The sequence below is a fragment of the Cupressus sempervirens genome, chromosome 7, assembly GCF_028749045.1.
Source record: "Cupressus sempervirens isolate cs-2001-9-10 chromosome 7, ASM2874904v1, whole genome shotgun sequence".
Taxonomy (NCBI): domain Eukaryota; kingdom Viridiplantae; phylum Streptophyta; class Pinopsida; order Cupressales; family Cupressaceae; genus Cupressus; species Cupressus sempervirens.
In genome coordinates, this window is record NC_143124.1 from 91,251,023 (window position 1) to 91,266,436 (window position 15,414).

At 35.9% G+C, this 15,414-nt stretch overlaps 1 pseudogene; it reads left to right on the top strand.

Moving 5' to 3' along the window:
• Positions 1–1,533: 1,533 nt before the first annotated feature.
• LOC149545639 (ATP-dependent zinc metalloprotease FTSH 2, chloroplastic-like) lies at positions 1,534–14,779 on the top strand (annotated as a pseudogene).
• The last annotated feature ends 635 nt before the right edge of the window (positions 14,780–15,414 follow it).

The window sequence follows — 15,414 nt, forward strand, 5'->3', positions numbered from 1 at the left end:
ACAAATCTCAATCACAACCTACCAAGATGTAGATTTATATTAATGGAAAACACAGATTTTAACTCTTTTTTCTTAATCTTTTTGAAGTTTTAAATTTTGTAAAGCTCATGGTGGTTAGCATTTTTCATGGATCCATTATCCATGACATTGTCTAAGCCATTCTATATTGCTGGTCTTTTATTTAATTTTTAAGTTCAAGAGAGCTTTGAGTTTATAAGATGATGAAATTTTATTTGATAGTGTTTTAGGCTTCCATTTACTTTTTATCTTTTTCACCTTGTGTTCAATAGATATCCATATACATGAGTTCATAAATAATTAGATTTATACATTTTTGTTATCTCTATTTCATAACATGTAAGACAATGTTGTTAGTGTATGGAGTCAAACTCATTGATCCATATATCATGAGCAGTGATTCATACACGAGTCTATCTCTCATGAGAATAAATAGAACACTTAGCAATCATTGGATCTAGGTGAGGCTCACAAAGGTGAAGCATTAGATTACACATATAAATGATAATAAATAAATTATCATGAAAATGTAGATTAAAAAATAGAACACCAAAATATTTTCAAGGAAACGTAGATTGAAAAATATAATGCCAAAATATTCACCATAAAAAAAGACTCATAAACAACAAATATTCACAAAAAGCACAAAGTAATCCTTTTGGTTGAAGGCTTCCTTCATTTTTTTTCATCAGACTTGGCAGTCCTCTCCTCCATATGAGCACACACTCAATGTCACTTTTCCCATTATTAGTTTGATCTAGATCAAATAAATGTTCTAAATTTAGTCAAAATTCAATTAGAGCATCATAAAAATCCATCATTGAATTTGATGGGGTTACATCATGATTTCCATTTGATTCTAACGTGTCATCCAAACCACATTAGATATGGAATGATGTTTTCAAGCCATTCTTTTGTTAGATTGTGGTGACTGATCAGGAAAGTATTGTACATACTTCATAAATAGTGGGGTTCGGGGCATCGCCCCAAAAAAAAAAAAATTTGGAAGTAGCCGACATGGTAGCCGACATGGTAACCGACATATTATGGCCGACATATGGCCGACATGTTATAACCCTAAAGTGGTTTAATACTTGTATAAAAAGGGCTTAAGGTTGGGTATTTTTTATGTGTGGTGATACGAAATTTGTTCTTGCGGTGGTATTGAGCTGTAAGGGATTACAAGTTGTAATCAGGTTGTAATCACTGGATTGTAATAAGATCGGACTTGCTGTTTGGTGGACGTAGCCCAGGGATTGGGTGAACCACAATAAATCTTGGTGCCTTGTGTTCATTTCTATGTGTTCTATTATTTTTGTTATTGGTTATATTTGCATGTAGTTTTTTATTTCTGTCCGTGGTTTATCCTAACATCTTTCCTTCTAGTGTCTTTCTCTACCTAAATAGTAGCCAATCCACAATAGTTTCTCAATTAAATTTGAATTCTTTGTCTACATAAACCCTAATTTTTTCCCTAGTAAGTTTCAACAATAATTGATGCAAACATGATCTTACTCAAGATTTTTGGATTATTTGGATAAAGAGAAAGTGAGAAAAAAGGACATTTTTTAGAATGAAATGGTGGGTATTGTGGAATTAGTGTCTCCTAAGTAGGGAAATCAGATAAAAAGAGTATGAGTGCAATTTCTAGGGATGAGCCATGAATTGATCATAAAATTGAAGGAGAAAGATATAATTTTTTTTGCCCATCCATTATTGGAAGACATGCGGGATGTCATCTTTAATCTATTGGGTAACTTATACTTTCCTTTGATTTTGATTGGTACTTAATTAATATTTTCTAGAAGGTCTCAAACTAGTCTAGGAGGTCCTAGGGGACTAGGTTTTCCTTAGGGTTAGGAAGATCTAAGGAAAATTCTTAGTTGGAGCCCCATGCCAATGTAACTTTTGATGATGTTTCTAGGCTTGATGAGGCCAAGCAAGATTTTAAGGAGATTGTGGAATTTTTGAAAAGGCCTGAGAAGTTTATGGTAGTGGGAGCAAGGATTTCCAACGAGGTTATGTTAGTTGGTCCTCCTGGAACTGGTAAAGCCCTACTAGAAAAGGCTATAGCTAGTGAAGAGAGGGTTCCCTTCTTGTCAATTTCTAGATCTAAGTTTATAGAGATGTTTGTAGGTTTGGAGGCTTCTAGGGTTCGTGATCTATTCAATAAGACCAAGGAGAATGCTCCTTGTATTATATTTATTCACAAGCTTGATTTTGTGGGAAGATAGAGAGGGACAAGTATTGGTGGAGGAAATGATGAGAGGGAGAAAACCCTAAATCAGTTACTAAAATGGATGGATTTGAAGGAAACACTAGAGTTATTGTCATTACTACCACCAATAGAGTTGATGTACTCGATGCAGCCTTACTTCACCATGGCAAGATCGAAAAATAGGTGTTCTTATTACCATATTTACAAGAAAACCTCAAAACAAAAACCTATTTTTGTTATAAAAAAATTTAGTTTCGAGCCTTGTGGTAAATATAGTTGTTCTTATATTTGAAAATTAGTTATTTCTAGGTGATGGGAATTGTTGAATCTGCTACATGTCAAAGTAATCTTTCAATGCTTAGAGCCATGAGTTATATTCTAGAAAATATTTGACAAGCCTTTAAATTTTGTGAGAATCACTATTTTAATTCTAAAGACTGCTTCAGAATCAATTATGTCTATTTTTAATCTTATATATCTAATTATATTTAGAAATTCCTCATCGAAGAAAGTGTATTGACATGGACAAGTTATCTTAGAAAGTAGGACAAGTGTTTAAGCTTTTAATTGATACATTCTCTGATTTGAACATCTGTTGAGATTTAAGTTTACCATTTATTTTTGAACAAAGAACTCTTTAGTGAAATGGATTTAGTTTTTATGTTCACGTGATCATTATTATAGAATAGATGCGACATTCCTTCTATATGTTCAAATGACCAACAAAGATTGTTGATGTCCAGAATTAGTTATGTATGTTTAGATCACACTCAAGATCCATCATGAATATGATATTAACATATGTACAATGACGGACAAGTTCTTTTATTCTTGCATTCTCCAATTTTTGTATCTTTTTAGATGAGTAGATTTAAATTTTTTGCTCAATAAAACACTCTTCATTGAAATGATGAATTTATATTTTTATGTTCACTTAATCATTCTATAGAAAGATAGGATTCCTTAAAAATGCATCTATTTCAACAACATTCAAAACTATCAAAATAGTTGAGAAGCTAGAAATGATGATGCTAATGCTGAAAATCACTTGCCTATCATTTGCAGGTCACTATTGATGTTCTTGATATAAATGGTCATAGATCCATTCTTAAGGTTCATGCAAGCAACAAGAAGTTGGGAATAGATGTATTACTTAATTTTGATGCCATGAGAACACCTAGATTTAGTGGTGCCGATCTTGCAAACCTCTTGATTGAAGCAACAATTATTGTTGGAAGGCTAAGAAAATAGTATATATCAAGTATGAAAATAGATGATGCAATAGACAAGATTGTTACTGGTATGGAGGGCACAACAATGACTCATGGAAAGAGCAAGAGTTTGGTGGTTTACCATGAAGTTTGACATGCTAAACATCTATCAGTACTTCATTGTATTATTTTATGTAGACCCTTCACATATGTATGGATCATAAGTTGAAAGTTTGATTTTCAATTATATATGATATCAATATGTGTTTTAGAGGAAACTAAATCTTAATTTTGCAACTCTTACAAGGTCAGCACATTGACCCCTGAGCATGATCCAGTCCAAAATGTTACTCTAGTACCTTGAGGACAAGCATGTGATCTTAAATGGTTTTTGCCTAGAAACAACCTGAGTCTTATTACCAAGCAACAACTCTTTGCTCGAATTGTGGGGACTCTATTGCAAGGTTCTCACATGATCACCTAGATTGCCTTGACAAATTTAAAATTTTACACTTTGGACACCTTCAAGCCAAGAAAGACATTATTAGATTTTTTTTTCACCTAGTCTTAGCTTGATTTTCTAAGACGTGTAATTTTATCCTTGGGCCAAACAAATTTCAAAAAACAACACTTGGCAAGATAAATTTACAAATTTTTGACTTAGACGATTTTATTTTGGAAAATTAGATGTAATTTTTAGCATTTTCAAAATATTTTTTTTAGATTTAATTATTTTATTAATTTATTTATTTTTGGTGAAAAAGAAAAATTTGTGAGTGAAATTAAATTGGAAAAATCAATTTTGAATGCTAGAAAAATGGTATATTTTTGGTAAAAAATTGAAATTGCATTGCAAAGTCAAAAATGGAATAAATAACAAAATTTTGCATTAAATTGGTTAAATTTGCCTTAAAGATTTTTAAAATATTTAAAGAGGTTGGTAAATTAAAATTGAAAATCAATTTTAATATGATTTTAATGATATTTTAATTACCAAGATGTTATTAAATTAAAAAAAATTTAACATCTCCAAGGTTTTCATAATTTTATCTTGCAATTTTTGGTCCTAACCGCAATTAAATGTGCAAATTTCACTATTTGGCAAAATTAATTTTGGCTTGGCATTTAAATTGGGACCATTAATGAGACACTAATTTAATTTTTTTCTCCTATAGGTGCTAGTTGGCTAGCTTGGAGGAGTGAAAGGAAAATGGTATAAGAGGGCTGCTCCCTCTCCCATCTTCTCATTCTATCATAGCCTTCTTCTCTTTGGCAATTTTATCACTTGGAGCAGCCTTCATGCTTGGAAATTTTCTCTTAAAGGAGAAAATTTTCTATGCTTTGGCAATTTTGCAAGGGTAGATTTTGGTGCTTAGAAATTTTTGGGTAGATTTCAAATGTTTGGCGATTTTTTCACAGACTGATTTTCTTGCAAAGGGCTGCAAATTTTGCACCAAATCTATACAATTTTATTTGGTAGAAGACACATGATCCAAGGTATGATTTTTGGGCAAGTGTCAGCAATTTCCAAGAGATCAAAATTCTAATTTTACAAGGAGGCTTGGATATTTTAAGGTCTGATCCAAATTCAAAGAGAGCTTGACTACTGGTAAAGGTAAAATTAAAGTAAAGTTCAATTCATTTGAGAGCTGAAGATTGGTTCAAAGGTGGAATTTCCTCCTTGTTCTTACTTGGTTTCATTTCCCTTATGTTCTGAAATGTCCCTTTTCTAATTTTATATGATATTTCCAACCTCTAATCAGATCTTTAAGATCAAACAACTAATATCACAATGATCCACCAAATTTCTCAAGAAACCCCAAATCGGGTATGCTGAAAATAGTGCCAAAAGCTTCACAACTTCACAAATTATTAATAAATCTGAAAATGGACATTTTTATAGAAATTTCAGCAGAATAACAGCCTACAAAATGACATTTCCAAATCCATATAGCCTTTAAACAACAGTTCACAAATGTAGGACAAAAACTATGCTCATCGGGCTCTCGAAATTAACACAAAAATGCCCGGAAACACCACAAAACACTAATAATCTATCTCAGAAGTTTAATCACGTCCCAATAAATATATTCAGCTCTATTTTAACACCTTAAAGTATGAAATACAGCAGCAACCCAAACTGATATGAAATACTCAACTGTAAACACCCAACTCATACAAAAAACACACCCAAAAACCCACAAATCTGCATTGTTCAGCACAAAGGCAAACTCTGTATGGGCATGCACATGGAATGGCTTCAAACTCCCATCCTTAGCCTTCTTGGAAACTTGAAAACTCCCATTCTTGGGCCTCCCTAGAAACCTACAAACTCCCATTCTTGGGTCTCCTTCTCCACAGGTTTGGTAGCCTCTGAAGAATAACAAAGAATGAGCAAAAATCAAGTTCTGCAATCCACCCAAAATGCCTCCAAACCCCTTAAAAGAGGGCATAACCGTAACTCATGTCCAAGAGAGGTTAATAAAACTTATTTTAATAATAATTTTCATTTATTAGTCCAACGGTTTCCAAAGATTAACCCCCTTTTTCTGAAACTTCACTTTCTTGGGCCTGCCTACCTTAGCAAAGATTTTTTTTTATTATTATTATTTAAAAAGGGGACATGACAAGTCCTCCCCTCCCAAACATTGCTTGTCCTAAAGCAATGGCTAAACAATAAACCAATCAATCCACCTGGATCCCAAATGTAGTCATGAACTATACTATTGTCAATTAACACAAGCTCCTGCAATATCCTCTGCAATATAACCAAGAGGAATTTGTAATTAAACTGACAATTATTGCTCAACCAAACTCCAAAGTCACAACTTCCACAGTCAGAAACCCATGAGACACAAACTCTTAGAACATCAAAACCTAAGTAAAGTGGACAAATCAAACCACCAACACAGTAAATACCATCAACGCATCCCATTGGCCTATACAGAATGTACAATCCAACTCTACAATAATGGTGAATTATCTCGAATGAAACTGTACCAAGTATGGAGAATCCACACACTGTACAACTCCTGTAGTCAACACAAATCTGCAAATCATTGGCCACTATCTCATAACCATATCTCCCATGCACTACTGATGGTGAAAAGACATTACAAGATAAAGAGTAAGAAATGGAACCCAAACCAAATTTTCCATGAACAAGTGATATAGCCCACTGTGACTAACTACCAACTAAGCTAGGAGATGTCATAGCCAAAGGAGTAGAATCAATAAAAACAACTGCTGAAGCATCACTCCCAAACTCCTGCTCTAAGTCATGTATTATCAAGCTGTCAATTGTAGAACCTATCACCATGTCATGCCCATCACAACTCTCATCTTGAGATGTCAAACTGTCCCATAACTGATGACAAGCACTAGGAACCAAAGTACATATTTGTGTCATCATCTCATCAACATGGTCATCAAAGGTAAATTGATGAACATACCTCACAGTGGAATGTCGATAGAATGTGCCAATCTTAGTCAGTGGCTCAGACTATGATCCAGATAAAACTAACTGCAATTGATCATTAACCATGTTGGAACTTATGACTACCTCTAAAGATATCACCAAGGGAGTAGTATTACTAGCAGGAACCATGCCAACTATCGGCTCACCAATATCACACATGGTCTTTGATATAGCATCTCTAGTCTTTGTACCATTAGTGCTAGAGGTCACCACCATGTCAGGCATACCACAAAAATCTGCTACAACACCCAACTCAACTGAACCTGACTCTAGTGGGAATGAACCTGATATGCCAATGTTAGTATCAAGGATGGATGCATCCCCATCTCTACTGTCTCTAACAATCTCAGCCATGGACATCCTCGAATCAGCAAACACCACAGCTTGTGACTGTATAGAATCAGGTAAAGACTGTAGTCACTCTAACTCCATGGTCACCTTAGCCAAATGAAACTGTGACTCCTTGAAAGCCAACTTTGTACTCTCAAGAATCTCAGAAGTCACCTCAAGCTACTTAGTAAGCTCACTCACCTCATCTTCCTTGGCCAACAATGCATCATATGCTATACTGCCCCACTCCATAAGATAATCTCTGTTGGCTACCAACCGCATATAATTCTATCTCAAAATTTGAATAGCCTCCCATAAAGAGTGGATCTCTGTCAAAGAAAGATAACTACCTTCTTGATCATCACTAGTAGGAGAACCCCATCCATAAACTGCTAACAACTGACAAGCAGCATCGAAATGTTGGCAAGTGATAGCAATGTCTCAGTCACTAACTCTCAACTGATTAGACACATGATGGCACTGGCTTGACTATCTCCTACAAACCTCCTCTGATGCACTATCTAAAGGAGTATCCTCAAAGTTACTAGTCTCTAGAGTATTACCATCCATATCCTGTGAATCAAATCTAAAGCTCATATCAACATATGGAGTATCAAAAAAATTAGCACTGCTATCCAACTCCTCTGTACCCAAGGAAACTAAGTCTTCAAAACTGCCCACTGCATCCTCTTGGATGTCATCAATGCCAATATGATCCTGGGCCTCATCTGTACACATTGCCAAATATGAAATATCATCAACACATTCCAGCAAGTATGGTCGACTAGATATATGAACAAAGCCCAACACTAGTGTATAAAAACTAATACCAACATTGGATAAGCTCCTGGCACAAGAAAAGACAACACCGTGCAATCTGCTAATCAAATCCATGATAGCACCCAAACAATCACTGCTACCAAAAAGTGTTAAAGATTTCGAGTCAACTGAATCCCAAATGCCAATATAACAATCTTGAGTCCATATCCGTAAACTATAATCAGCTGGTAACTCAAGCAAAATCTTCACTTGAGTAATATGACCAATACCAAATAATTCCACATACCTGTCATGATGAGATAATGTAGTCACAATACTTTCTTCACTCACCTTCAACTGGCAAGATAAATCATGTGAAGTACTACTAGCCTCAACCTCATGTGACGAAGCATCTAACTATGCCTGGTACTCTCTCTCAGAAAAGTCATGAATGCTGAATGTTTGCTCATCTCTACCAAGTATCTCACCATCATGCACAACAACATCCTCATAATCATCATCCTTGAGGTCAAATCTATCTATCACTCTTTGACTAAAATCATCAAATGTAGTTACCTGATCATGACCTTGAGTAGTCATTCCATGATACCACCAATCATAGGCTGCATCTTCCAAGTGTAGACTTGCAATTTGAACAGCATCACTCTCCTTCATGGGGTTAAGTGTGAAGAAGGTCTGTAATTTTTGTAGCCATGCTCTAGCTGAAATTTTATTTGTTCCATCAAAAGTAGGTGCTATAAACTTGCTTATTTTATTTTTGAGCTCTCTTCCACTTATGTCATGCTCCCTTCTGTACTCTTTCTTGGGCATCAAAGTGTTCATCATATCCACATATTCTCTAAAAGGAATCGAACTACGAAAGTCATCATCTAAGCCATTGTAAGTAGCTCTTAATGTAATCAAGTTACCTGTAACCTCTTCCACAGGATCAATGGTTGGATTTGGTACTGGTGGCTCATCTGCAAGCAAGAAAATAGTTTTGGTTGATTTAGATGGTGTGGATTTCATATTTCTTGGCTCCTCTGAAGTGCTCCCTTTCTCATTAATAGATGCAACTCCTTGTAGTTTTTCTGTCAATATTCACAAAGCCTCTCTAGTGTCTGCCAAACTATCCACTGTTTGCTTCTGAGTATTTTGGATGTCTTGGAAGAATTTCTTTGCCATCTCATCTGGATCAGCCATACTTTTCCCTTCCTTGGATTTTGTACTTTTACTTTCAACTGGAGGTTTGATTAAAAAAAATTTATTCTTTTCTTACTGCAAATATCTTTTTTCTCCTTCACTTAGTTGCATGCAACCATAAATTTTGACATGCAGCTGATTAGAAGCAACATGCAACCACCAAATTATGACATGCAAGATTTGGGTAGTTGTCAAAACTGACATGCAAGATCTGGGTACTTGTCAAAACTGAAATGCAAACTTCTAATCATTTTCATGTTATTTTTTGGTGAATTTGGTGGTTGTAGAAGTTTGCATTTCAGTTTTGACAAGTACCCAGATCTTGCATTTCAGTTTTGACAACTACCCAAATCTTGCATGTCATAATTTGGTGGTTGCATGTTGCTTCTAATCAGTTGCATGTCCAAATCTATGGTTTCATGCTACTTCTAATCATTTTCATGTTAGTTCTTGGTGAATTTGGTGGTTGTAGAAGTTTGCATGTCAGTTTTGACAACTACCCAGATCTTGCATGTCATAATTTGATGGTTGCATGTTGCTTCTAATCAGTTGCATGTCCAAATCTATGGTTGCATGCTACTTCTAATCATTTGCATGTTAGTTCTTGGTGTTTGAAGAAGTTATATCCTATTGGGGTTACACTCTACTTTATCCAGAATGGATAGGTATAGTATAGAGTCTCAGAGGGAACGATCTTGGAAATTGATAGCCAGAGTCAAAATAGTAGAAAGGATGGTTATTTAGACATTCGAGATAAACTTATGAAAATAAGCCATGACATGTCTAAACAGTTGGTTGAGCACCACCGTATAATGAATGACATGTTATCTGACCCAGCTAAGGTGGATAAGTTGACTGGATTTCTATTTGGCAGATTTTCGCACAGGACAGATGACACAATTCCCAAGAATTTGCATGAGGAGTTTGAGAAACTAGCTGATAGCCAGGTAGAGGTCTCAGATTCTACTCTGCCATAGGAGGTTGTGGGAAATGATATTACACAGATTGATAGTAACGGTCAACTTGATACTCAAATTGAGACAATTGTTTACAGGTTGTCAAAGGGTGATGCCACAAGTATTTAGGATGGTATAGTTACAACAGGCAGTGACTACAGTGTAGTGGGTTCAGATGATGATTATGAGGATGTTGTTGTGTAGGATGGTGAGATACCTAGTAGAGATGAGCAAACATTGAGCATTCATGACTTTGTTGAGAAAGAGTACCAGGCACAGTTAGATGCTTCATCACATCAGGTTGAGGCAGGTAGTACTTCACATGATTTATCCCGCCAGCTGAAGGTGAGTGAAGATAGTATTTTGACTTCATTATCTCATCATGATAGGTATGTGGAGTTAGTTGGTATTGGTCATATTACTCAAGTGAGGATTTTTCTTGAGTTACCAGCTGATTCTAGTTTACAGATATGGACTCAAGATTGTTATATTGGCATTTGGGATTCAGTTGATAGGAGATCTTTAACACTTTTTGGTAGCCGTGTTTGTTTGGGTGCTATCATGGATTTGATTAGCAGATTGCACGGTGTTGTCTTTTCTTGTGCTAGCAGCTTGTCCAATGTTGGTATTAGTTTTTATACACCTATGTTGGGCTTTGTTCATATATCTAGTCGACCATACTTGCTAGAATGTGTTGATGATATTTCATATTTGGCAGTGTATAGATGAGTCCCAGGATCATATTGGCATTGATGACATCCAGGAGGATGCAGTGGGCAATTTTGAAGACTTAGTTTCCTTGGGTATAGAGGAGTTGGATAGCAATGCTAATGTTTTTGATACTCCGTATGTTGATATGAGCTTTAGATTTGATTCACAGGATATGGATGGTAATACTCTAGAGACTAGTAACTTTGAGGATCATCAAGGCTCACTATGTAAGACTTCAAATTAGAGTATGGTGACCTCATTGTGCTTCTCAATTGGATCATGGGCCTAGCTCAAGGTATGTAATTTGAAAATTGGATGTACTTATTTATTGATGAAATTGAAAAGGGAAAAAGAAGATTTGATTGGTCTAGGATCATAAGCAAAAATCTAGAATTGCAACTTAGGATTGTGCAAAATCAAAAGCAATTCTATATGAGGTCCTATCTAATTGCTAGATTGTACAAAAATTTGGGACTTAAGGCCTTAGGTGTAATTGGAAATGGATCGGGGCAATGTTTGGTCATAAGTGCTATCCACAACTTCATTTACACAACAACACCATGAAGACGGTAAGGATATTGCAAGGGATGCCTGCAAAGAGGCTCTCATCAAAAGTAGAAGAAAAATTCAAGAAATATGGGAGTTGGTTCATCCAATTTCCACAATTCACTTATGTTAGAGTAGCAAGAAGCACATTATGTCCCAAGAGACTTCCAAGGTACCCACCCAACAAGGTAGTTTTGATGTAGTTGGCTAGGCAACTTGAGCATTACGATAGAATGATGAAACTTAAAGGTGAGATAGGCATTACCTTCTCATTTGGAATCAGTAATGATAGTTGCCCTAATCCTATCGCCTTTGCAACTGCGAAATAAGAATTAGAATGGTATCATCTAGCATGGTATAGAGCAAGGCAAGGATTTGATCCTAATGTTCTTATCAAGGAATCTTGTGGAAATACATTCAAACATGTTCCTACTATAGAAGATTTAGGGGCCAATGCACGAGATGACTTTCATGTGAGAAAGCTAGCTTTCTCAAGATTGTCATAAACATGATAAGGGCAATCAAATGGAGAGGCCTTGATATTCCCAATCAACTAAAAGATGATGAAAATGTGCTAAGAGAAGACTATGAAATAATGGAGGGAATAGAGTTGAATCCAGTGGATTGGAATGATCACCAAGATCCTTCCTTGGAGGCAGTTACAAGAGTAGTTGATTTCTACACCGAGTCATGGTACAATGGAAAGTTGAGGAAATTAAATATTCAAAGGGTATACCTTACTTATGAGAAGATAAAGCCAAAGGAATGTCTAGTGGAATCAATTGGACAGAAGGGTGAGGGAAGTAGCCAGCAACAAGGAACAATTAGAAGCAAGAAAAGAGGTTTGGAGGTTGAAAAGGGTAAAGAACATCAGGAACCTCTAGCAAAGAGACAGAATGTAGCACCATCAAGGGAGTGCATAGTTGAGGCTAGAGGCTAATAAGATAATACAAATGGACAAGGGACCATGGTAGAGGTGAGCTCTGATTCAGAATTAAGTTGTTACAATGATAGCACTGAGTACTCCTCTCTCAGATAACCAACATGGAGATGACATGGCAATGACTAGTGAAGAGTAAAATGGGCCAATTGATATTAAGGAAGTAAGCCAGGTGCACAAGGTTGTTGGTAATGATCAGCTAATTGAACCAAATCCAGATTTGGGGAGATGCACTACACCACTATGGTTAAGGAAAATGCTTATACCAAGAGGTGAGGTAGTGACTACCCGAATAGTTGAGGACATCCAAGGATTAATGGAAAAAGGTGATAGCAAGAACCAGAAACAAATTGCAAAAATGATGGCAAAGGTAATCAAGAGTGATAGTGATGGTCACTGAAAGGTTCAGATTACTATACCAATGGTTAATAAGGTATTGGATGAAATTGTAGCTCAAGAATATGAGATAGTAGAGCATAACTTGGGAAGAAGCACGGATGACACGAAATGTGAGGAGATCCAAGAGGGCATAGTGTCAATTAGAAAAAGGTTGAGGAAGGAAAGTGAAAAGATCATAAAGTTGGAGGCTGAGAACAAGTATTAGAGAGATTGCCAGCCTATCCAACAATTGCACCAGGCAGCCCCTCCTCAAGATAGCAAGAGCAACATAGAAGAGATATCGGCTCAGCTACATGAAGTCAAGGATTAGATCCATGAAACAATCCAAGATGGGCTAAATTTCTTGCCTTCCTTTATCTTGACATTCAGGTCATTAGTGGCTATTAGAGATAAATTTAGAATATTTGAAGGTGAATGGAAGAATTTCCTTCTAGTCAAGGATTTAGCTATTTCCAAACTACAGGCATTCATTGAGCTACTAGAGAAATATTTGGAAAGAGCCAAGTTGGTAGATGAAGGAGGATTTAGTACAGTGGATTCTTGGTTTATTGCCTTGACTATCAGATTGAGGATACTTGAAGAGGTACAAAGCAAGATTGCACAGCATAGCCCAAGCGTTGACACTTCCATGTCAACCATGATGAGTGATGTTGGGGCTTCACTTGATTTTGAAGATATCAAAGAGGAGAACATCAATGAGATAGATTTCGGATCAAGATTGTATGAGTTAGGGAAGGTTGTCATCAAGAAGAAACATTTGGGCACTCTTGTCTCCCTCAATGCCTTTATGAGATATGCAAAAGAGTATGAGAAGAATCATGAGAAAACAATGCAAGCGGTGAGCAACATGATGAATTTAGCTAAGCTCAAGATGAAAGATACACCTTACCCTCCCATGAAGGAAGTCAATGATAAGCTATCCAAGTTCATTACTTTGGCTAAAAAGATGAAAGAAAGGGGTAGAGCTATATTAGAAGAGCATTTGATGTAAGCCCAAGTGGCAAATTATCCTTCTTCTTGGGTAGGATAGGTGTCTAATTTTGATTGGCTACCATTTTGGTACCTTTTCTAGCATCCAATTTGGATCGTTGGTTTTGCCTCTTTATCTCTACTGTCAATTGTAATTTCAGCCTCTATATAAGGCCATTTACTCTCATGTGTAAAGGGTTGAAGAAAATTGTTTCTTAAGATAATACCAAAATTTCCTCTCTTTATCATTGTTGTGACTTGCATGGTGATTAAGAACATTTGGTGTTATTGCATGGTTTCTATTTCCAATAGTTAAAGTTAGATTTCCTTTGAAGTTGTTAAAGTAGATTTCATTTCAAGAGGTTGTTAAGAGTAAGAGTAGATGGATAGTTGCATGGTGATATTAATGGATGTTTGATAGGGATCTATAACTAGGCCACTAGCATCCTTGTGGCTTGTTGGGAAGCCTTGCATGGTAAACTAGTCTTTTCCCTTGAATTATTGCATCTATGGAGGTAGAACCACTGGTTAGCTTTCATTAGATTTGATCCTTGTTCATTTTCTAATCTTTCCATTCATAGGAGTAGGAGTAGAATTGCCAATAGTACAGTATTTGGAGTTTTGAAGAAGAAGGTTAGGAAGGCATAAGTCATTGGAACATTCACCCTCTATCATCATCACCATCTCCATCAACATCATCTAGAACTCATACAAAACATTGTCACCATCATCCCACCAAAATTCCAAGTTGTCCTCGAACAAATAGTGCAAGGCTGCCTACATGATTACCAACAAATCACATCAATATAACTGAGTTAGTATCCACAGGTGTAAGGAACATTGGAGTTTTTCTTATGTCTTCATGAGTATTAACTTTTCAAGAGAGGAATTGAGGATTTGATATTCCATATCAGGTATTCAATTTCTATATGTTATGTAGGGGTACAAAAATGACATCAATAGACTCTTGGTAGTAGAGCTATAGAAGAGGTCATATTTGGTGAGCCTAAGGTCACATCAGGTGCAGCCAATGACTTATAATAGGAAACACAAATGGAAATATAGGTATTTTCTCTAAGTGGATATTGTAAAGAAATTCCAAATGCACATAATATACAAAATTGATTTTAGTTTACATCTCCTATTGAGCTTCATCGCATCAATAGACTATCTTGAAGGTGAATACGACTTGTAATGCAGTCACAGTTAAGTTTATAAATGAAGGACTTTTATCTCTGTAGATGAAAAAATATGTGCCACTTCTAGATGGACTACTACTTGAAATGGTACTACTATTTACACTTGTAGCAGTCCATGAAACTTGTTACATCAACCTTAATTGCTATCTTTATTGAAAGATGAGTTGTTGCTATCAACCATGTTCCATAGAGTCTTAATAACTCTCAAAGGGATTTCTATATTAGTTTCTCTACCCTTGTAGCATCATAATTTACTATGTTATCAACATACACTCTGATCACATGTCTTAGCTCTCCATTCAACATGGTTAGCTATGGCTCAATTTTTGATAGTCAATCACTCAACGCTCCATGAAATAGTTGATCTGACCTATGCTTGTTCAAAAAATTACCAAATGGTTCCCCACTTCATTTTTTATGTAGAAGCTTTTTTTTCAAAATCAATTTATCTGCACCTCTTCAGATTTTGGTGCTTTC